We start from the raw sequence: 23,650 nt of genomic DNA on the forward strand, positions 1-23,650 counted from the left end.
ATAAAAGATTCCTGTCCTCTTCTATTAAATATATTGGGCAGATTTGCAAGTATGTAATATCAGTCTTCTCATTATTTACTTTTTTGAAGAATAATAAGTATTTTTCATGAAAAAACATAATTTAATTTATTATGCAATAGATTCTTTAAAATTACTGTTTTTAAATAATTTAGAGGTATTTTTAAGCTTTTTACCTTTTACTTTCTTTTCTCTTATTCTAGTATTATTGAAATAAAATTCATGTACAAGACTGTATTAGTTAAACTTTTCATTTTTAATTTCTAATGCAGAGAACATTGATAGAAATAAATAAAAGCATTATAACATCCTCAATGATTTTAAAGAGTGTAAAAGGACAGTGTTTGTGTGATAACTAATTAAGGTAAAATGCTTTTACCCTCAAATCCAAACAGTTACATGGTAAATACATGTATGTAAAGTGTTATTAGGAAGTAGCTTTGACCTGTCTTTTGCAAATGAGGAAATTCAGGTGAAATAGCATAAAACTTTCAAGGGAGACATACCTACTGGCTGATTAATCTTTTCATATTTTATGTCTGAAACAAAAGCTAATGCTTTTTTCCTTCACCAAGTGTTGAATGAGTATACAGGTATAGGATAGAACAAAATAATTGAAAGATATTTAGTATAGCTTTCTGTCCTATGTAGTGAGTCCTTGTTGGTTAACTATTTTATGTATAGTAGTGTTTGTGTATTAATCCCAAACTTCTAATTTATCCCTCCCCCAACACTTTCCCCTTTGGTAACCCTAAATTTGTTTTCTACTTCTGTGAGTCAATTTCTGTTTTGTAAATAAATTCATTTGTATCTTTTTTTTCTCAGACCTTGTTTTTATCCAAATTGAACTGTGAGCTGACCAGCTGGCAGCCACCTCCTCATGTACACCTCCCATAAATTCATAAGTGTAGCTGAGAGGCTATCATCTGCAGCTGCAAAGGGAGACGTTGAAACATTGAAATCTAATAAATAACATTTTAACTTAGTACCAAATTATGAAATATATCTGTGGCAAAATCACACAGTAGGATATTCAAAATTGCTTACATTTTTGAAACAAATTTTAAGCCATTTGTGAACATAACCTTGATTTGAAGAGTTCTGAAATTTCTTAAATAATTTTGGAGACCACAATCATAGAATTTGGGAGGAGGGAGTCTTTTATTATTGGAATTGTAATAAAAATAAGCAGTAAAATAAATAATAAAAATATCAAGAAGAATGTGGAGATTGTAACTGGACCAAATTTAATGCTACAAATAAATACAGAATGATTAATTTCAAAGACCCCAATTCTAAGTGCTTATTGGAATACTTTAACTATATGCGAGATTGCAAAAATGCAAGGGAAGTCCTTTGAATCCTTTACACATCTGTAAATGTTAAATATCTTACTATTCAAATGTAAAATGTGTATCCTACTTAACCCAGCACTTTCATTTTGGATATTTATCTTAAATAATAATTGAACAGGTACATTAAAATTGGCTAAATATCTCTCTATATATCTATAGTTGATAGATCAATTATACTATCAAAATCTAAAATATAGAGATCAGGAAGAGAAGCTAAGCCAATTTATCTATTATAGTCATAGAAAAATAAGAAAATGAAGGTGTTCTTAAAGTCAAAAGAAGACCCAGTTTCAGGATAAGTGGCAAGAACTCAGATAATACATTTCTTTACAGAAACTTTGACATGTTGAAGTTTGTCATAATCATCTTTCTGTTCATATTCCAATATGAAGTTAATTTTTCCCCTCTCCCAGGTTTTTCCAGTAGTCATGTATGAATGTGAAAGTTGGACCATAAAGATAGCTGAGTGCCGAAGAATTGAAGCTTTTTGGACTGTGGTGTTAGAGAAGACTCTTGAGTGTCCTTTGGACTGCAAGGAGATCCAACCAGTCCATCTTAAAGGAGATCAGTCCTGAATATTCGTGGAAGAACTGATGCTGAAGCTGAAGCTCCAATACTTTAGCCTTCTGATTCCGAGAGCCAACTCATTAGAAAAGACCCTGGGGCTGGGAAAGATTGAACGGGGGAGGAGAAGGGGAAGACAGAGGATGAGATGGTTGGATGACATCACCAACTTGATGGACATGAGTTTGAGCAAGCTCCAAGAGTTGATGATGGACAGGGAAGCCTGGTGTGCTGCAGTCCATGGGGTCAAAACAAGTCTGACATGACTGAGTGACTAACCTGAACTGAACTGAACTCACTTATTCAAATTTTCAAATATCTAAAAATTGAAATATCTTTATTATATTATAAAAATAAAATATAATCATAAGCAGCAATCTACTTAATTGACTTCACATCCCATCACACTTATTACCCTCACCAACTATTCCTTTACTCACACCCAGCTTCTACTTGTTCCTGAAAACGTTTAGAACAAAACCCTATATTTGTGCATTCCTCTTCCTAGTAAACAACTACTTCTGTTCTTCACGTGGATGGACTGGTCTAAAGTTCTGGTCTTAGTACAGTTATCACCTTCTTGATAAGACATCTTTGACCACCATTAATAAATGTCTTTCTTCCCCTTCCCCATCCATCCCCTCATCCTGTTTTCCTTTCTTCATAGTTTATCACTCTCTGAACGTACATATTTTATTCATTATTCTGACTCTCAATGGTTACTTTCCAGTACTACAAGTTCTATGCGCTCAGAGACTTTGCTGTCTTTGCCCACCACTGCATCCCAACATTTAGAAAAACGGCTGGCAGCCAAGAGGTGCTCAACGAATTGTCATTCTTCAGTAGCTAAGTCAAGTCTGACTCTTTGCAGCCCTGGGGACTGCACCATCCCAGAACCTCAGTCCTCCACCATCTCTTGGATTTTGCTCAAATTCATGTCCATTGAGTCAGTGATGTTATCCAACTGTCTCATCCTCTGCCACCCCTTTCTCCTTTTGCCTTTAATCTTTCCCAGCATCAGGGTCTTTTCAAGTGAGCTGTCTCTTCACATCAGGTGGCCAAGGTATTGGAGCCTCAGCTTCAGCATCAGTTCTTCCAGCAAATATCCAGTGTTGATTTCCTTGCAATGAATATCTGCTAAATAAAAAAATGACTGCAGATTTCTAGCTAAAATCTCTACTGATCAATTTTAATTTGCTTTCATCTGCTGAAGACCTTGTTCCAGATCTAGAGTAAAGTCATCCTCTGGACTTAAAGATAGCCTTAAGTAAGTAAGTAAGTAAAGTCACTCAGACATGTCCGACTCTTTGCAACCCCATGGACTGTAGCCTACCAGGCTCCTCCCTCCATGGGATTCTCCAGGCAAGAGTACTGGAGTGGGTTGCCATTTCCTTCTCCAGGGGATCTTCCCAATCCAGGGATCGAACCCGGGTCTCCTGCATTCCAGGCAGACACTTTAACCTCTGAGCCACCAGGGAAGATAGACTTAGACTTCCTTTTCTTTGAAAGTGAAAATGTGAGTTGCTCAGTTGTGACTGACTCATTACTACTCCATGGACTGCCTGCCAAACTCTTCTGTCCATAGGATTTTCCAGACAAGAATACTGGAGTGGGTTGCCATTTCCTTTCCAAGGGATCTTCACACCCCAGGGACTGAACCTGCATCTCTGGTGTCTCCTGCATTGGCAGGCAGATTCTTTATGGTCTGAGGCATCAGGGAAGTTTCTTTCTTTATAAAATTAAATTTAAAATTCTTGCCCTAGGCATTCTACTCACTCCATACCAAACTATGTCTATTTCATCCAAGATCAAACAGCCCTCCCCTCCCCACACACAGCACTAATGACCCATCTTTCCTTCCCTCTTACTGTTGCCATAAGCCCTGGCATGGAAAGGCAGTGCATACATGGTATCAAAGCTTGACTCTGCTAAGCTTTATTTTCTGCATCTGTAAATACAGATAGTAAAAATTGCCCTTCTCATAAGGTTGTCATGAGAACTAAATGTTATAATGCATGTAAAGCACTGAGGAGAGCTCTTTTACCATTACTGAAAAACAGTAATTTGCATACATAAAGAAATCAAAATTCTTTCACGCTTTTTTCCCTACCTAAAATTTGTAAGTGGCATGTATTTACTAAGAATGTTACACTGAACCATTTAAAAGAAAAACGTTGGTTAATAAGGTTAGGGTAGCTCACAATGCCTATCTCCTTACTTCATTATTATCTTGATAAAATGGTTGCCAATGTAAAATCATGACAAAGCTATTTCATGGGTGTGAACCATGAGAAAACTACTTCAACATCAATTTTTTTGGCTTGGTTATTTTCACAGGTCATTTTTTGTGGGTTTCAAAATCCAGTGATATTTCCACTGAATAATCTGGCCTCCTGGGTAATCATGTATTTTTGGAAGACCACCAAACTATTGATATTTTTACCGAAAAGAGATCTGTATGATCACTTTGAAATTTCCTTTGGTTTTGAGGTCCTTTAGCACACAGTATTTCTTTTACTTATTTTACCTAGTAGGCACCTATAAAAGATTTTAAAGGAAAATGCATACATTACAGATAAATAATAGAACTCTTTTTCCAAATCCTTTTAACTTGAAAATGCTATTTTGCTTTAATGCCGAGAAAAAGTTTTAAGCGATAATAAAACTCAGGTTATTTTTAATGTGAATTCCATTCAGTGCTAACAGGGTACCGATTAAAATTTATATAGTGTTAGCAAAATGAATGATTTTCCACTCTATGGGTTTAGGGGGAAGCAGAAACCATTTCTTGCACTCATATTATGGGAAGCTCTATTTTTGCAACATTAATACCCTTTCAATGCTAATATCCTTACATATTCAAACTTCCTATATAAAGCAAAGTTATCACATACATGCTAGGAATTCATTTGCAATTTTAAATAAGAGTGCCTCATAGAGTTAAATATTTTCAAGGAAAATGATAGCACACAAATTTTTCCAAAGGCTAATTAAGTGCAGAATATTTGGATAGGAAGATTCAACATCATACTGAATGCAGCATGTTCCTCTAAGAAGATTAAAAAAATCTTATTTGCCTTAAGTATTAAACATCTTTTACTTCTAGCTATCAGTTAAAATAAACTGCATTTTCATAATAAGGTTGCATTTTACAGCTGATATTTATTTAAAAAACCAGATCAACTCAGGACTTCTATCATATTTTTTTCGGTGCTAATATGTATACCCACTACCTACCCACTACTTCCTCACTTGGTTCTTCTAACACAAATCATCTGATACAACAATGAATGCCCCTGCCTTGCCCTGCCCTTCCCTGCCCTAGTGAGTTCAAGTCAGATGTTCAACACTGCTTTAACATAGTGGGTTTTTTTGAGGTTTAATTTCAATTCAGTTCCACTTTTTTTAGAATAGCAATGGTGCAACTTAGTATTACAACAACACAAAAAATCTCAGCCACATGGTAAAAGCTGATCCAAAAACAAATGAGTAACATCAAAACCAGGCCAAAAATCATATCCAAAGAACTTTAAAAAAAAGAGAAGAAAGAAAGAAATCTAGCAATTTCAATGGAAATTTCTACACTGGTTGGGTTCATAAACACAAATTTAGGGTGGAGCAAATCATTATTTTATTAACTCTGCTTAAGTACTGAAATTTAGAGACCAAGGTAAGCTTTCTTTCCCTATAGGAATAGCAGAGACCTTTTAAATTATAAGGCTACATTTTGCTACTTAGTGGTCTTTAAAAACAAGTCCTCTTGAAAGTGTACTAACTCATACTAACAGTCAAGTAGCTTTCTGTTTACTTAAATCTTTTCCATCAGTTTTTGCCCTAATAGAACCTAATGAATAACCTCTCTCCATCTTAACATCATCTACTCCCCTGAGCCATATAAAGATGGGACTGAAGCTAACCTTCGTAGACTGACATCTTTTTTTTTTTTTTTTTTCAGATAGAATATGCTTGTGTGGTAGTGCTATTTAGTCGTGTTTGGCTTTTGTGACCCCATGGACTGTAGCCTGCCAGGCTCCTTTGTCCATGGGATTTCCTGGGTAAAAATATTGGAGTGGGCAGCCATTTCCTTCTCCAGGAATCTTCTCAACCCAAAGAGCAAATCCACATCTCCTGTAGCGCAGGCAGTCTCCTGCCTTGCAGGCGGATTCTTTACCTAGGAGACACCAGGGATTTCCAAACCAGTTCTTTAAACAACTATTGTTGTTTCTATCTGTAAGTTCCGAGAAGAGATATCATTTTCCTGGTATGACAGTATTTTGATCAGAGTCTTCCAATAAACACTGATTGACTTCTATGTACTTTAGGAAATAGGGAATAAGTCCAACATGTATTCATGTTGCTATAGGACACTTTTTCAAGGACAAAAGCAGCATATTTTTTCAGTCTTAAAATGGTCAGCAACTTACTTCTGGTTAAGACATGTGTGTAGCCCTGGCTAAATTTCCTAATTTCTCAATGTTAATTTTTCTTATCCATCCCAAAATAAATATGCATTCTTAAAATTATATAGGTTCTTAGCAGTATATTATGAATATCAATAAAATATGAGTACTACATGATATTATAAATATAAAACCAATCAGTACCACTACTAGCCAATAATAATATCTTTGCAAACTATGAACATCATGCAGAGAACTTACTTGGCACAAGAAATATTAGGCTAAGAATAAGTTTTTTAAGAATTCTTCCAGAATTTTATTAGAAAAGATACATAATCAAGGGCTTTCAGAGACATCTCTAAATCATTTAAAGAAATGTTGTAATTAAAAAAAAAAGAAATGTTGTAATCAATTTTATATTTAATTAAAATTTCTATTCTAAATTAAATTATGCCCTTCATTATGCTTATAAGTCATATTGTAGGAATTCTACAGTCTATTTTGATCAGATCATAAACATATTGGAAATATATTTTTAAATAGAGTGAATGCATGGATTCTCTCAGAAACACAAAAGAAAATTTACTTTCAAGAATATTTGAAAAACATAAGGCAAATGTTTCAAACTAAGAGGAAAAGGATATCTTAGGACACTAGTGAGAGCCTGTGGATGACAATAGCAAATAAAGTGGGAACAGTCACAAGGATTTCTGTGCCTAAAGATGATAGATGTTCAGGGTGAGGGAAAGGCAACTGACAAGGGACCACCCAGTCAAAGTTGAGAGAGGATACAGAAGATTAGATGCAAAGCCACTGTCTCATCATTTTCTCATCTTGTTGACAAAGTAAGGAACATGAACTCTGGCAGTTCCTACCTCTCATTTTGCTGCAAGAGGCACAATGTAATTGTTAACAAATTTTGAATTTGAAACTGTCAAACACCTCGAGTTATCTGAACAGCATGAAGACCATAAAACCAGATAACAAACCAAAATACTCAAGCACATGAAATAGTAGTACTAAACCAATCAGGAAAAAAAAAAAAAAAAACAAAACAATTAAAACAAGTCTAATAAAGATCAAAGTTGCATCTGTGAAACAATAGCAGAAAACAAGTTGCCACAAAGATTAACCTTTAAATTGGAAATAAATATGTGGTGGTGGTAAGTCACTTCAGTCACGTCCAGCTCTTTCTGACCCCATGGATTGTAGCCTGCCAGGCTCTTCTGTCCATGAGACTTCTCAGGCAAGAATACTGGAGTGGGCTGCTATGCCCTCCTCCAGGGGATCTTCCCAACCCCGGGATCAAACCCAAGGTTCTTAAGGTTCTCCTGCATTGGTCGGCAGGTTCTTTACCACTAGCGCCAGATGTTCCAGGATAAAAACAGCTGTTGAGAAAAAAACTGATATATGAGCCAAATAATATAGTGGTTATAGATGATATAAGAATTAGTGGTCTGGAGAAGCCATGGATAGTAGCTATCAAAAGTTGGTATTAGCTTATTAGAAATTCAAAAGAGGCAATAGAGAAAAATGAAGCTGAGAATTGTAATTATGGACCTAATTTGTGGAAGTGAAAAAAGCTAGGGCCCATGCCCAAGATGCTAACAAAGGTGGTAAACGGAAGTACTGCAGAGAATATTATTAGCCAGTAATGGGAGAAAACAGACTCCTAATAGTATTGTACTAAGAATATCACACTGAATACTCTGGTTCAAATATATTTGTGTGTGCTGGTAAGTGCTATGCACAGAAAATGATGAGACAGTCACTACCCTTGTGGTCCAGTGGTTAAGACTCCGACCTTCAAGCGCAGAGGTTGGGAGTTCAATCCCTGGTCAAGGAACTAGGATTCAATGTGCAGTGCGGCATGACCAAAAAAAAAAAAAAAAAAAGTGATTGAACCGAAGTTAATTGGCAAGAGTCATGGAGGATGAAGAGACATCTGAATAGAAACTTAAATACTGTGCTGAATGAAAATTAGCCAGCAAAAAATGTAAACCCACTCTCAGTGAAAGGATCCTGAGTGTAAAATGAGCTGGACACATTCAAGAATCATTAGCAAAAAACACTGAGTCTTCTGTGAGGTAAGCATGCAAAACGACAGAAGAAAGAAGATTTCAGAGCAAGTTAGGAAAAAGTCATAGAGTATCCCGTAGGCCGTAACAAGATTGACTTTATTTTACATGCAATGTGAAGCCTTTCAGTTCAGTTCAGTCACTCAGCTGTGTCCGGCTTTTTGTAACCCCATGAATCACAGCACGCCAGGCCTCCCTGTCCATCACCAACTCCCAGAGTTCACTCAAACTCACGTCCATCGAGTTGGTGATGCCATCAAGCTATCTCATCCTCTGTCATCCCCTTCTCCTCCTGCCCCCAATCCCTCCCAGCATCAGAGTCTTTTCCAATGAGTCAACTCTTCACATGAGGTGGCCAAAGTACTTGAGCTTTAGCATCATTCCTTCCAAAGAAATCCCAGGACTGATCTCCTTTAGGATAGACTGTTTGGATCTGCTTGTAGCCCAAGGGACTCTCAAGAGTCTTCAACACCACAATTCAAAAGCATCAATTCTTCTGTGCTCAGCTTTCTTCACAGTCCAACTCTCACATCCATACACGACCACTGGAAAAACCATAGCCTTGACTAGACAGACCTTAGTCGGCAAAGTAATGTCTCTGCTTTTGAATATGCTATCTAGGTTGGTCATAACTTTTCTTCCAAGGAGTAAGTGTCTTTCAATTTCATGGCTGCAATCACCATCTGCAGTGATTTTGGAGCCCCCAAAAATAAAATCTGATACTGTTTCCACTGTTTCCCCACCTGTTTCCCATGAAGTGATGGGACCAGATGCCATGATCTTCATTTTCTGAATGTTGAGCTTTAAGCCAACTTTTTCACTCTCCACTTTCACTTTCATCAAGAGGCTTTTTCATTCCTCTTCACTTTCTGCCATAAGGGTGGTGTCATCTGCATATCTGAGGTTATTTCTCCCGGCAATCTTGATTCCAGCTTTTGCTTCTTCCAGCCCAGCATTTCTCATGATGTACTCTGCATAGAAGTTAAATAAGCAGGGTGACAATATATAGCCTTGACGTACTCCTTTTCCTATTTGGATCCAGTCTGTTGTTCCATGTCCACTTCCTAACTGTTGCTTCCTGACCTGCATATTGGTTTCTCAAGAGGCAGGTCAGGTGGTCTGGTATGCTCATCTCTTTCAGAATTTTCCACAGTTTATTGTGATCCACACAGTCAAAGGCTTTAGGTAATTTTAATAGACGGTCACATGAACTGACTTGAAAGATTTTTTGTGGAGAATAGAAAACAGTGTGGAAGAAACAAAACATATTGGGAATTTATTTTTATATCAGTTGTTGACAAGTCAGATTGTTTTGCTGGTGTCTATTTGGGACAAGAGATATGATGTAAAATTTATATGAATCCCATTATTCTATCACCTGGAGGATTTTTTTTTAATTTTAAATTTATTTTTTATTTGAAGCATAATTGCTTTATAGAATTGTGTTGATTTCTGCCAAACATCATGTATCCCATTATTTTAAGGCTAATTCATTCTAGTTAGCATATTTACATAATGTCACATATAATAAATAATTTTATTTTTCTCCTCAGACTATTTGAATTAGCTTTATACTAATTTCTCAACACACATTCAACTACTTCTCTTGATGCCAAATAGCAAGACCTTGAAATATGACTTCGAGGATTTAGAAATACAAGGATTACAAAGTTAAAGAGTACGAAAACAGATGACTCTCAGACAAAAATATCCCAAGTACATTCATTGGCCAGCAGTTTGTCATATATTAAGTCTAATATAAATATAATTTATTTTGAATTCCTGAGTTACCTTTTTTTTCCTTTTTTTTAAATATAAATTTATTTTAATTGGAGGTTAATTACTTTACAATATTGTATCGGTTTTGCCATTAAATCTGCCCTCTCAGATAATAGAAATCTCCCAAACAAGAGGCAGAGAATATATCTATTTTATGAGTGATTACAAAGTACTCAGCACCGTGTATAGTATTTTGCATATTTTATCTCATCAAATAATCATGACTATTTAACTATGTCACTATTTCCATATTACCTATGAGGAAGCTCTGTCTTAGAAAGACCAAATTGTTTCTTACAGTCAGTGGCTAATGCCAAAACTGAAATTCAGACTTAGAGATCTCTGACTAGATGGTGTCATAAGCATCATTTTATACTGCATCACATGAAGTCCTGCAGACCTGCTCCAAGACAGTCACCAATTAGTGGTGTAGTTTGGAGTGAGTTAGTGAACCAATTCAGGGTAAGTTTTTCAATTTGTAAAAGCGTGGATAATAATGCAACCTTTATTATCCTGTATGCATCAAACTAAATGAAATAACATTTGTGAAAAATCCATCACAAGGGACTTCCCTGGCAGTCCAGTGGTTAAGATCCTGTGCTTCCATTGCAGGGGACATAGGTTCAATCCCTGGTCAGGGAACTAAGATTCCCCCATGTCGAATGGTGTGACCAAAAAATAAAATAAAGTTATATTTTGAAAAAAAATCCGTAACAGTGTCTGACAGCAGAGTTGAATTTGAATATATCTGCATATCTCCTTTCTTCCTAAAACTTAACTAATTTTCAGGAAAAAAAAATTATTCTAAAGCAAAAATCAAGCGTACTCTGTTTAACTAAAGATACTCAGTGTAAATTTACCTTTTCTTCAAGGGTAAGGACACATGCTATTATTATGCCAAATGAAGGAGGAACATAGGAACACTTGCCATCATGCTAAGCACAGAGTTTTCCTTTCCTGTCCTCTTTTCTGTATGCATGTACATTCAGTTATGTCCAATTCTTTGTGACTCCATGGACTATAGCCTGCCAGACTCCTCTGTCCCTGGAATTTTTTCAGGCAAGAATACTGGAGTGGGTTGCCATTTCCTACCCCGGGGGACCTTTCAGACTCACAGATCAAACCCCATGTCTCTTGTGTCTCCTGCATTAGGAGGCAGATTCTTTAGTACTGGTACCACTTGGGAAGTCCTGTGCTATTTTGTGTTCTGAATTTCTGACTCACAGGTCAACTTTCATGCTTTAACTCTGATATCAGTTGTCTTCCTCTAGTTGCTACCACTGCTTTACAGCCTTACACTTCTAATTTCTGCTTCTTATCTATAGTGGGCTGAACAAGTAAATTTTATTTCTTTTGTTTTCTCTAAACTCTAAGATCCAGCTAACATCTAATAACAGTGATTGCTTAGCACAATGTTTTATATGTGAAAACCATTTTATAGAAGACAATGAACCAATAAAGATAAATAAAGTAACACAAATTACAGCTCTCAATCTTTTTCTTTTATTTTTTTTATTATTTATTTATTTATTTATTCATTTTAGCTCTCAATCTTTATTTATTCTCTATTCCTAGAGTTTCAGTCAGGCTCTGGAAAATAGTAGGTGATAAATGGAACATTACCTGCCATGTAAGTAAACAAAGGATATCACAGTTATTTTCAGTTGCAGCCAACATCAGATGATGAGCTGGAGAGTCCTAAGAGAACTCAAGAAGGAAAGAATACTTGCCCTTTAACAGCCATCAGACTGCAGCCACTCCCCATGGTGAACCCTGAGAAATCTCAGGATGTGAAAACACAGTTTATAGGCCTCAGATAGCTGAGGCTCATATCAAAAGAATGATTTCAGTGAGTCCAGACTGTTGCATCTTCCCATGTATAGAAAAGTGCTAAATTTCTTGAGATGTCTTTTTTTTTTTTACTAACAGCAATTTTTGTTCCTACTAGCTGCCCTTTGTTGCAATATTCTAGTTTCCTCCTTATCTCTTCAGACAAGTTCGCTCAGGATTACTTGAGATACTGCCTCCTGGACTTGAACTTCTAAAACCCCTCAACATTTAGGTTATGCTTTTTTTTTTTTTTTTTTCAGTTGACATAGGCATTCAGTAAATGTCTCTTGTGTGAGTGTGTGTGCTAAGTCTCTTCAGTTGTGTCCAACTCTTTGCGACCCTATGGACTATAGCCCTCCCGGCTTCTGTGTTCATGGGATTCTGTAGGCAAGAATGCTGGAGTGGGTTGCCATGCTCTCCTCCAGGAGATCTTCCCAAGCCAGGGATCGAACCCACATCTCTTTTCTCTCCTGCAGTGGCAGGCAGGTTCTTCACCACTAGCACCACCTGGGAAGCCCAAATGTCTCTTGTAGTGAAGACTTAATACATGAACCTAAATGCTTTTCTGTGAGTTAATCTTAATAAGACATTGTAGTTTTGAGTTTAGTTTTAATATCTTTGGTATTTTTATTTCATAAACTGTCAAAGGTATTACATGAATCACATGTAGTACCTTTTTAACTCCCCTGAAATTTATTCTGTACTATTTTTTTAAAGGAAAGGGTGGGGGGGAGCTATAAATCTACAATGAGATCATGAGAGGGGCTATCAGCTAATGGATTTCAACTAATTTATGGTTGAATGTAAAGCATGGGGGGATCATAAGAGACCATTGGGGAAAATACATTATTTTTAAATGATATTGGCAAGATCAGCTCATTATAAGAACAAAAATATATTTAGGTCCGTTCACATGACATCCCCAAATACACTTCAGATGGAATAAACATCTCCATGTGAAAAAGAAAATTCCATAGCTAATGGGAGAAAATATAAGAGGAGATCTCTGTGGAGTCAGAGTGGGAGAGGAATCTTTTGGCTTAATCTAGTCCAAAAACTTTTCTCATTTTACAACTTAAATTGATGTTTATTTCTCCTTAATCAGGAGAAAAGCCAGAACTGAGGGTTGACTCCCAGTTCTGTTCTCCATCCAAGTAATCATTCCTCGTGTATATATCAGTCTCAAATGAAACATATGTTATCTTTGAATCCTTCTGATCCTTAGAGATCTAGTTAAACATGGCCTGAAACATAATTTCACAATGCATGATTGTCCAGAGATCTCCTTACAGTTTCTGGAAGCCATAGAAGATTAAAGTCTTTAGGGTTTCCTCTAAATAAGTATATTCCTGTCTGTGTGGACTTGTCCTGTGTCAGAACAGTACCCAGCCCCTTCATTGGTTTATATACACATCCACGGACACACAGCACATATACACACTCACACCTACTCACAATAAACATTTCTGAGTTTGGCAACTTCACTCAACATCTGGGAAGTAATGGGTGGGGTGACTTTAAATTCCACACAACTTTCCACCACAGCTCCACTCCCTTCTTTGTCTCTCTATTAGATTGACAGGCACATTATTATTATTATTATTTTAAATCTCACTTAAAACATTTTAATCAAGTTAAATACATTTGCTTTTTCTAAAAGTAATTCTGATGGTGACAGCTACTAAGATATTCCTGCCTCGTGACAAATATGTATCTACCATAACTAACATTATACAGTGTGCAAAATATAATTAACGACTCTGGAAATGACTCAGTCATTGTACTGAGAACTGAAAATATATTCCAAAGTTCCATGAAAGTCTTGGCCTGACTATATCAGGAGGGACAAGTAAATTTCCCTGCCCTACCTGAGGGAGGAACTGATAATGGGAACATGACATCTACTCAAGAAAGACAAAGATGATCTTCTCCCCCTCCTCTCTCTTACTCTGATCATAGGAATGTGGCCCACTGAGTAGTCACAGCAGCGCAATGCTTACCTGTCTGCTTGTGAGCATTACAAGCGTCTATTCTAACATCACTTTCTCCATCACTTTGCCTCTCACTGAATTTGATTCTGCACCAAGCCATGAAGGACTGTGATGCCGGATCTCTTTACAGCCCTAGAAATGACATCTAACAGTCTCAGTACCAGACCTTTACCGACAAAACTGTCTACTGAGCAGTAGTAATTAAGTCACTGGGACTGCGTGGTTAACCTGAAGGTACTGATTTCAGCACAATTTAAGAGTTCATTTTCCTCCCCATCTACAGAAAAGCACCCAGGAGACTTCCCTGGTGGTCCTGTGATTAGAATCTGCCTTGCAGTGCATGGGATGCAGTTCAATCCCTGGAGGAGGAACTAAGATCTCACATGGCTCAGAGCAACTAAGCTCAAGCTTCAACTAGAGAGAGTCAGCAATGAAAGATGCTGCATGACCCAACAAAGACCCATTCACTGCAACTAAGACCTGATGCAATCAAATTGGTTAATTAACTAAAAAATAGCTTTTAAAGATTAAAAAAAAAAACAAAAACAGCAAAAAAGGGAAGAAATGAAAAAGTAAAGCATTAAGAACAACAACCAAACAATAATAGTAAACAGACGCTGACTTGAATGGCAAAAAAAGAAACTACATCGATCTCTTCAGTACATTCATGATAAGAGTCTGTCACCGTACTGACTCCTAAAGGTGAAGAGGGAGACGTGCAAGTGGAAGGTGGAGGGGACCTGGAGATAACTTCAGGGAAGTACAGGAAATGTGGGCTACCATTATTTATGTCCTCTACCATCATCCAAACTGCATTCCACGAAGGTACAGACAACAAAAGACCATGTCAAAGAGACAAAAAATTAAGGAAAAACACTGAAAAAATCTAGTTTCCAGAAATGAGATCTAACATCTCATTTTAGAGACCCTTAAGTGCACATATTTATATTGAGATGTTCAATTTCATCAACCGATAAACCTCAACTGTTTCTAATTTACTTCATTTTAAAAATTAACTTTTCTCCTTGAAATATTGTTTTTTTAGAAATCAATGAGGATTTTGAATAAAAAGTAAACCATCCCAAGCCAAAGTTAGAAAGACATGCTTCTAACTTTCAGTGCAAACTATAGGAATGATATGTTTGAACTGTGAGATTTCAAGGAGTTGATAATTAACATGAAATACTGTCTCCATATTGTTTCCAGAGCTTCCTTTGAAAGAAATTAAGACCATTTCCTAAAATATACCATGATTTAGTTATTATAATATCATTTTAAATTTATAAACCAAAAGAATAACTGGAAAACATTGTTTTTAAAAAGATTTCTACCCTCAGAATATCAACTATAAGGGATTTCTATATGATCAACTGTAAGCTTCTCAGGTGGCCCAATGGTAAAGAATCCACCTGCTAATGCAGAAGACACAAGAGACGAGGGAGCCCATCAGTCTTGGACATCAGTGGACTTCTACAGCCTTTGTAGAGAGAACATGCATTTTTCACCACTGCTCTACCCAACTGATCACTGCCACTCTGACTGCCTGTGCACCTGACCCAACACCAACATGGTTCTCCTCAACTAGAACTTCCCCAAGGACAAAAAGGAGAATAAAAGGACCGCAGCAGTCTCCACCATCTAGAACCCCAAGAGCCCAAGCTGTCACTGTTACCACAGATATTTGCAGCTTGACTTGATCACTGAGGACCCCATAATCTTAGCCAAAGTTTACTTCAGATGACAGGAAAGCATGATACTATGCTCACGTACCCTCCCCACAACTGGAGGTTCTGCACCCTACCCAGCTGGTGCCTTTATAGCCACATGCAGGGTTAAAGTTTCCCCAAAGCTATCCAAAAGTCTGGAAGAGATAAGTTCCCTCTCAAATGTGTAAACATCAAAGCAAAGTCACCAGAAACATGAAAAACACAAGAACATGACACCACCAAAGAAACACAGTGACTTTTTTGGTAAACAACTCCAAAGAAATAAAGATATATAAGTTACATGAAAAAGAATTCAAAATAATGACATAATGAAGCTCAAGGAAATTCAAGAGAGCACAGACAGATAACTCAATGGACTCGAGTAAACAATGAGTGAAACAGGAAGTTCATTAAGGAGATAGAAATAATAATAATAAAGGAATCAAGCATAAATTCTGGAGCAGATGAATACAATGAATGAGATGAAAAATATCATGGAAGCTTCAACAGCACACTTGATTAAGCAGAAGGACAAAAATCTAAAAACTTGAAGAGAGAGTGCTTCACATTATGAATAGGAAGAAAAAGAAATGAAAGTAAAAGAGTGAAAAAAGCCTATGCCATTGATGGAGTGCCATTTAACAATCTAATGAACAAATTCTAGGCATCCCAGAGGGAGAAGGGTGAAGCAGGAAGTTTATTTAAAGACATAATGGCTGAAAACTTCCCAAATCTTGGAGGAGGGGAACATCCAAGTACATGAAGAATCAGTTCAGTTCAGTTTAGTCGCTCAGTCGTGTCCGACTCTTTGCAACCCCATGAATCACAGCACACCAGGCCTCCCTGTCCATCACCAACTCCCGGAGTTTACTCAAACTCACGTCCATAGAGTTGGTAATGCCATCCAGCCATCTCATCCTCTGTCCTCCCCTTCTCCTCCTGCCCCCAAACCCTCCCAGCATCAGAGTCTTTTCCAATGAGTCAACTCTTCGCATGAGGTGGCCAAAGTACTGGAGTTTCAGCTTTAGCATCATTCCTTCCAAAGAAATCCCAGGGCTGATCTCCTTCAAAATGGACTGGTTGGACCTCCTTGCAGTCCAAGGGACTCTCAAGAGTCTTCTCCAACACCACAGTTCAAAAGCATCAATTCTTTGGTGCTCAGCCTTCTTCACAGTCCAACTCTCACATCTATACATGACCACTGGAAAAACCATAGCCTTGACTCGACGGTTCTTTGTTGATAAAGTAATATCTCTGCTTTTGAATATGCTATCTAGGTTGGTCATAACTTTCCTTCCAAGGAGTAAGCGTCTTTTAATTTCATGGCTGCAGTCACCATCTGCAGTGAATAAAAGTCCCCAAATATATCCAACCTGAAGTCTCACAGAGACAATTTTATGTGGAATCTTTAAAAAATAATGATATTTTATTATCTATCAAAAAATCTGTCTATATTTTATTATCTATTAAAAAATAACGATATCATGGAGAAAACAAGTGAAATGGTAGAATGGTGATTGTCAGGGGTAAGGGTGGAGGGGATGGGGAGATATAGGTCAAAGGGTACAAAGTTATGAGTAAATTCCTTAGATGAGTAAGCTCTGTGGATACCTTGTACACCATAGTAACTCTAGTGAATAATGTGGTATTCTGTACTTAAAATTTACAGAGTAAATCATGTGTTCTCAACACACACAAAAGAATTGAGATAAGTATATGAGCTGATGGATGTCTTAGTTAACTTGATTGTGTAAATCAAGTTAACATTGTGTTACAATGTTTATGTACATCAAATCATAAGGTTATGCAATTTAAGCATATACAGTATTGATTATTATGTAATAATGCTGTAAAACATAATAAATTTGTACATGAAACTAGTGAGTTATTGAATTTAAGTTTCCTTATTTTATATTTAAGCTCATATTTTATTTGTAGAAAAATATAATCAATCCACCTATTATTTTTAAATCACTTTTGTTTCTTAAGTTAATTAGAGATATCATGGTACCATTAGTGTAGAACTTGGAGGATCAATGCTCTGCTATAGCATTAATTTTAATAAAATGCTAGTGTCTGTGGTTCATGGCAGAAAGGTGTAGAAAAACAATCAGTTGAGATAGTTAAGTTTACTTTTATAACATTTTGAAATTTAAGAGGAATAAAAATTGAATCTATCAAAATTATATTATATATAACATATTCCTTCTAATTCTAATCTTTGAAATTTCTCACTCAATTTTACATCATCTTTAACAATAACAATTTCTTTCACTGTTGATTAAAGAAGATGAGCTTCCTTTCTTTTTTAATTAAAGTTATATTTTAAGAGTTTCAATATTTTAATGATAAATAGTAGACCAAAGTTTCCAAACATTCATTTGGGTTACTCAACAGAGAAAATCCATAGTTAAGTTTTCTATATATGAAAGAGGTTTTGCATTATACTAGAGAAATATTTATTTTGAAGTATTTTAAATAAGTTACAGGGACATGAAAATTAAGTGGGTTTTCATGACATCACAAGATTTACAGCAGATTTGAGAGATTTTGATTTCATACTGTTATTTTACTTTTTGTTTTTTTAAGACAAGAAGCTGGCCACAAAACATTCAAAAGGGCTAGAAGCCTATAATCAAGAAATTGCTTTAATGAACATTTCAAATTTAGCTAATTCACAAATAAGTTTTTCTTTTGTAAAATTACCTTGAAGTCCTGGGAGTAGGGGCCAGGCTTGGGCAAGGACCAGAAGGAAAATAATGGAAAAAGAATTCAGACCAGGTAAAATCTCTAACTTTTTAAAAATAGAAATTGAAGGAAATCAGTTTCTGTGTGTGTGTGTGTGTGTGTGTGTGTGTGTGTGTGTGTGTGTGTGTGTGTTCTGCACCCAAAGGTCAATGTGTATAGTGTGAGATGGGTAAGGATGGGGTCCCCATAATCCCAGGCAATTCTCTAGACTCCCCTTAAGTGTCCTACAATTCAACTCAATTCCGACACTATTTACCCAAAGATATCATGACATTTCACGGATTGAGAGCTCAGACCCCATGAGAGTGCTCTCTTCTCTCCCTGCCTCCCCCACTTCAGTCACTAGTCACCAACTGCAAGACCAGAATTATTGCAGACACTTCTGACCAACGGGCTATAAACCAGAGCAGCCCATAACCTTATTCATGGGTTAGATTCTTTTGTTATAGTAGCTCACATAACTCAGAAACATTTTATTGAGTAGATTACCAGTTGATTATGAAAAGATAAAATTCAGGAACAGCCTGGTGGAAGAAATGCACAAGGCAAGGCATAGGGAAAGAGCCAGGCGGTTCTATGCCTCTCGGAGCATCACACTTTCACCACCTTTACATGTTCACCAATCCAGAAGCTCTCGAAATCCTGGCCCTCAGGGTTTTTTTGGAGATTTATTACATAGAAATGATTGATTAAATCATTGGTTGCTGGAGATTTTCCCGCTGGAGATTTTTCCATTTTCCCTCCCCAAAAGGTAGGCTAGGTAAAGAGGTGGGGTGAGACTGAAAGTTTCAACCCCTCTAGTCTGGCAAACAACCCCCCTACCCCTAAGTCATTTCATTAACATAACTAGAGACACCTTTCTGGCTCTCAACACTTAGGAAATTCCAGGAGATTTTGGAGATCTGTGCCAACAGTAGGGTCAAAGAGCAAATAAATACTTTTTATTATAAATCACAATATGACCGTGCTATTTTTATACTTCAGTCTGTGACTATGATATATTAAAGGAAACCTGTTAAAATCAAGTATGTTTTCTAATTTTCCTCTCACTGGCTAAAGGATAATTCTGTTTTCTCACCTAATACCATGCTATTCAAGTTAAGATTCAGATGTGTAAATAGACTGAGAAATTACCAAAGCCAGAAAAGAGGTATACTTTGCCTCCTTCCATTTGTTAAATTAGGTTTGCAGAAGATGTATTATTAGGAAAAATTTTACATATAGGAGAAATGGAATATTTCCTGCCATATCGGTAAATATGGATGTCACAGTCATCAGAGATTGCAGCTCTCCAATATGAGCTGGTCAGCCTTAAGGGCACTCAAGAAGGAGAAGAATACCTATGATCTAGCAGCCATCAGGTGAAGCTCCTCCCTAAGGTGAGCCTCAGGGGAGTTCAGGATGTAAAACCACAGGATGTGTGTGTCCATTCTAAGTCACTTCAGTCATGACCAACTCTGCAAACCCATGGACTATAGCCCACCAGGCTCTTCTGTCCATGGGATTCTCTAGGCAAGAATAGTGGAGTGGGCTACCGTGCCCTCCTCAGGGGATTTTCCCAACCCAGGTACTAAACTTGCTTCTCCTCTATTAGCAGGCGGGTTCTTTGCCACTAGTACCACCTGGGAAGCCCAAAACAGGATGCTGGCCCCAGCAGCTGAGATGCATATAAAAGGAATGATTTCAGTGAGCCCAGACTCTTGTATCTTCCCAAACATAGGAAAGTGTTAAATTCCTTAACTTGGGGTATGGGTATCTGATTTTCTTTCATTAACAATAATTTTTTGATGTTCAGACAATCTGGTTTTTGTTGTAAAACTTTTATATAACCTTGCTCCTCCCCTCACCTCAGAACAGTTCTCTCAGGGTTATTTGAGATGTTGTCTCCTGGGCTTTGAAATATTAAAAATTCAGCCATTAGGTTGTAAATATTTTTAAGTCCAAATATACAAATATATATATATATAATTGACAGTATGTTATATATTGCATATAATTATATATATATATGCATATAATATATATGTTTTCTTTGTTGTTGTTCTTGTTAGTCACTAAGTCGTATCTGACTCTTTGTGACCCCGTGGACTGTAGCCCACCAGGCTCCTCTGCCCGTGGGATTTCCCAGGCAAGAATACTAAAGTAGGTTTCCATTTCCTTCTCCAGGGGATCTTCCCGAGTCAGGGATCAAACCTGTGTCCCCTGCATCTCCTGCTTGGCAGGTGGATTTTTTACCGCTGAGCCACCCGGGAAGGCTGTGTGTGTGTGTGTGTGTGTGTGTGTGTGTGTGTGTGTGTGTGTGTGTGTGTGTGTAGATATATATATGTATATGTATCCAGATGGACACCAGAACTAAATTATGGGTATCTAAAGTGACTGCTTAGCAGAAGAAAAATGGGAAATTCTGAGAATAAAGGAAATAAACTTTCCTGAAAAGTAGTTACTGCTCCCAGTGACCACTCTGTATGCTTTGTTCCATAGCTTCAACTCAGTTTCTTTTTCTCTGTGAGACTCTTGGGAAGGGTCTGATTTTCTGATCACTGATTTCTATTTTAATGGGCGGGGAGATATTAGAAGGCCAAGCACAAAGACAAGGAAGTATGTTCAATGGTGAAGCCAAATGAAGAATACTGGAGGCCCTAGTTCTGTCCCCCTCTGAGATGTTTGGAAGAGATTGGCTCTGATCTAATACCTTTTGGCACTGCTCTGTCCACAGACATGCAAACCTGAAACCCAGCCAATCATAACAGTCCCTGCCCACTCGAGTAATCACAGGCATTTCAGAGTTTAGTCTTACACTTTGGCCATGAGTTTATAATGAAAATATGCTACTCAGTGTTTGCAGAATGAGGAAAGCTAACTGGCCAGGTGGATTTTTCCAAGCTGTCAATTATTTCTAGAATTTAGAAGTATTTTCTTTTTTTCTCTCTCTCTCTCTTTTTAACATTGACACTTTGCTCGCGTATAGTTCAGTTTGCACTCCCTCTTTTTTATCATCTGATGTTTCTACAAGTAAAAATTTACTTTTATGAAAACCTTGTAGTTGTCTGTCAAAATTAAAAACCCAGTTAAGTGCAATTTTCTCTTGAAGAATCTCATGAATGCTGCTTTCTTAGGACAGCCTTATATCACAGAGGGTCTACTTTCAGGCATCACCAATCAGAATCAATGACAGACCTATCATAACAACTTTCAGCAGTTTACTGCTTTCTTCCTGTATCATTTCTGTATCATTTATTCAGCTCGTGTATACGGAAATTGTAGAAAGCAAGAAAGTGAAGTCAAACAGTCGTGTCTAACTCTTTGTGACCCCATGGACTGTAGCCTGCCAGTCTCCTCTGTTGATGTGATTTTCCAGGCAAGAATACTGGAGTGGGTTTCCATTCTCTTCTCCAGGTGATCTCCCCAACCCAGGGATCGAACCCAGGTTTCCAGCATTGAGGCAGACTCCTTGCCATCTGAGCCACCAGGGAAGTCCAAGTAGAAAGTAAGGGGCAGATCAACCACGATGGTGTCCTGGGTCTCAAAGATTGTGTCCTGGATCCTTCCTGGGCCTTCTAGGAAGGCAAATTAGGGGGAATATATACATCAGTTCAGTTCATTCGCTCAATCGTGTCCAACTGTTTGCGACCCCATGAACTGCAGCACGCCAGGCCTCCCTGTCCGTCACAAACTCCCAGAGCCTATTCAAACTCATGTCCATTGAGTCAGTGGTGCCATCCAACCATCTCATCCTCTGTCGTCCCCTTCTCATGACCTCAATCTTTCCCAGCATCAACGTCTTTTCAAATGAGTCAGCTCTTCACATTGGGTGGCCAAAGTATTGGAGTTTCCACTTCAACAACAGTCCTTCCAATAAACACCCAGGACTGATCTCCTTTAAGATAGACTTGTTGGATCTCCTTGCAGTCCAAGGGACTCTCAAGAGTCTTCTCCAACACCACAGTTCAAAAGCATCAATTCTTTGGTGCTCAGCTTTCTTTATAATCCAACTCTCACACCCATATACGACTACTGGAAAAACCATAGCCTTGACTAGACGGACCTTTGCTGGCATTGCTTTTTAATATGCTGTCTAGGTTGGTCATAACTTTCTTTTCAAGGAGTAAGCATCTTTTAATTTTATGGCTGCAATCACCATCCGCAGTGATTTTGGAGCCCAGAGAAATAAAGTCAGCCACTATTTCCAGTGTTTCCCCATCTATTTGCCATGAAGTGATGGGAACAGATACCATGATCTTAGTTTTCTGAATGTTGAGCTTTAAGACAACTTTTTCAATACATATACATAATATGCAATACATTTCTGTAGATATGGTGGGATGAATGCTATTTTTTTTCCTGATTATGACCATATGAATGGAGTTACCTTTTCACACACTTATATTCTATTCTCCCTAATCTAGCGCTTTCTCGATCCACACCCAGGCAGGTTTACCCATTTCTTGCTGACACATATTAACTTGGTCTGCAGTTATAAGCTGAACAGTCCCTTTCTTCCCTTAGCAGAAACATGATTTTCATAGTCATGCCAAGTTAGGACTTCCCAGGTAGGGCTAGTGGTAAAGAACCTGCCTGCCAATGTAGGAGACGTAAGAGATGAGGGCTTGATCCCAGGGTCAGGAAGATCTCCTGGAGTAGGAAATGCAATCCACTCCAGTATTCATGCCTGGAAAATTCCACGGACAGGAGGAGCCTGGTGGGCTACAGTCCCCGGGGTTGCAAGAGTTGGGCTTGACTGAGCATATACATACATAAATAAAACAGGTTAAACCTTAATCTGTATGATTGCTTTAGAAGCAACGAGAAGGAGTCAATAATGTCATCTTGAGACGCGTCTATCTAGGGAGAATCCCTTGCATAGTTTCAGTCAATGGAGGGCTATCAAGATGGGAGGAGGGGTTACACCCCTTGCTGGCTCATAGGGTTCAAGTGCATTCTCCCAAATGTGTTCACCCAGGCTCAGTATTCTAGTACTCTGCTATCAGTGCCCAGAATTCAATATAGAAGCATTTTCCAGGGAATATGAAGTTAGCCTCCTAAATAACTGTAATAACTCCTAATAACTCTCCTAAAGAGTTAACTCTAACTCTTACTATTATCAGCTAAAAATTGGCACTTGCCAAGAGCATTGCCAATGACTGAACATCAAGGGCATCTGCCATCTGTCTCTGTGAAGAC

General features: G+C 37.6%; 1 non-coding gene across 1 annotated transcript; it reads right to left on the reverse strand.

Annotated features, from left to right (window-relative positions):
* Positions 1 to 3,343: 3,343 nt before the first annotated feature.
* TRNAS-GGA (transfer RNA serine (anticodon GGA)) lies at positions 3,344 to 3,415 on the reverse strand. Its single transcript has one exon. It is a non-coding gene; the product is annotated as a tRNA-Ser (tRNA).
* Positions 3,416 to 23,650: the final 20,235 nt, after the last annotated feature.

This window comes from Ovis aries, chromosome 1 (assembly GCF_016772045.2).
Source record: "Ovis aries strain OAR_USU_Benz2616 breed Rambouillet chromosome 1, ARS-UI_Ramb_v3.0, whole genome shotgun sequence".
Lineage (NCBI taxonomy): Eukaryota > Metazoa > Chordata > Mammalia > Artiodactyla > Bovidae > Ovis > Ovis aries.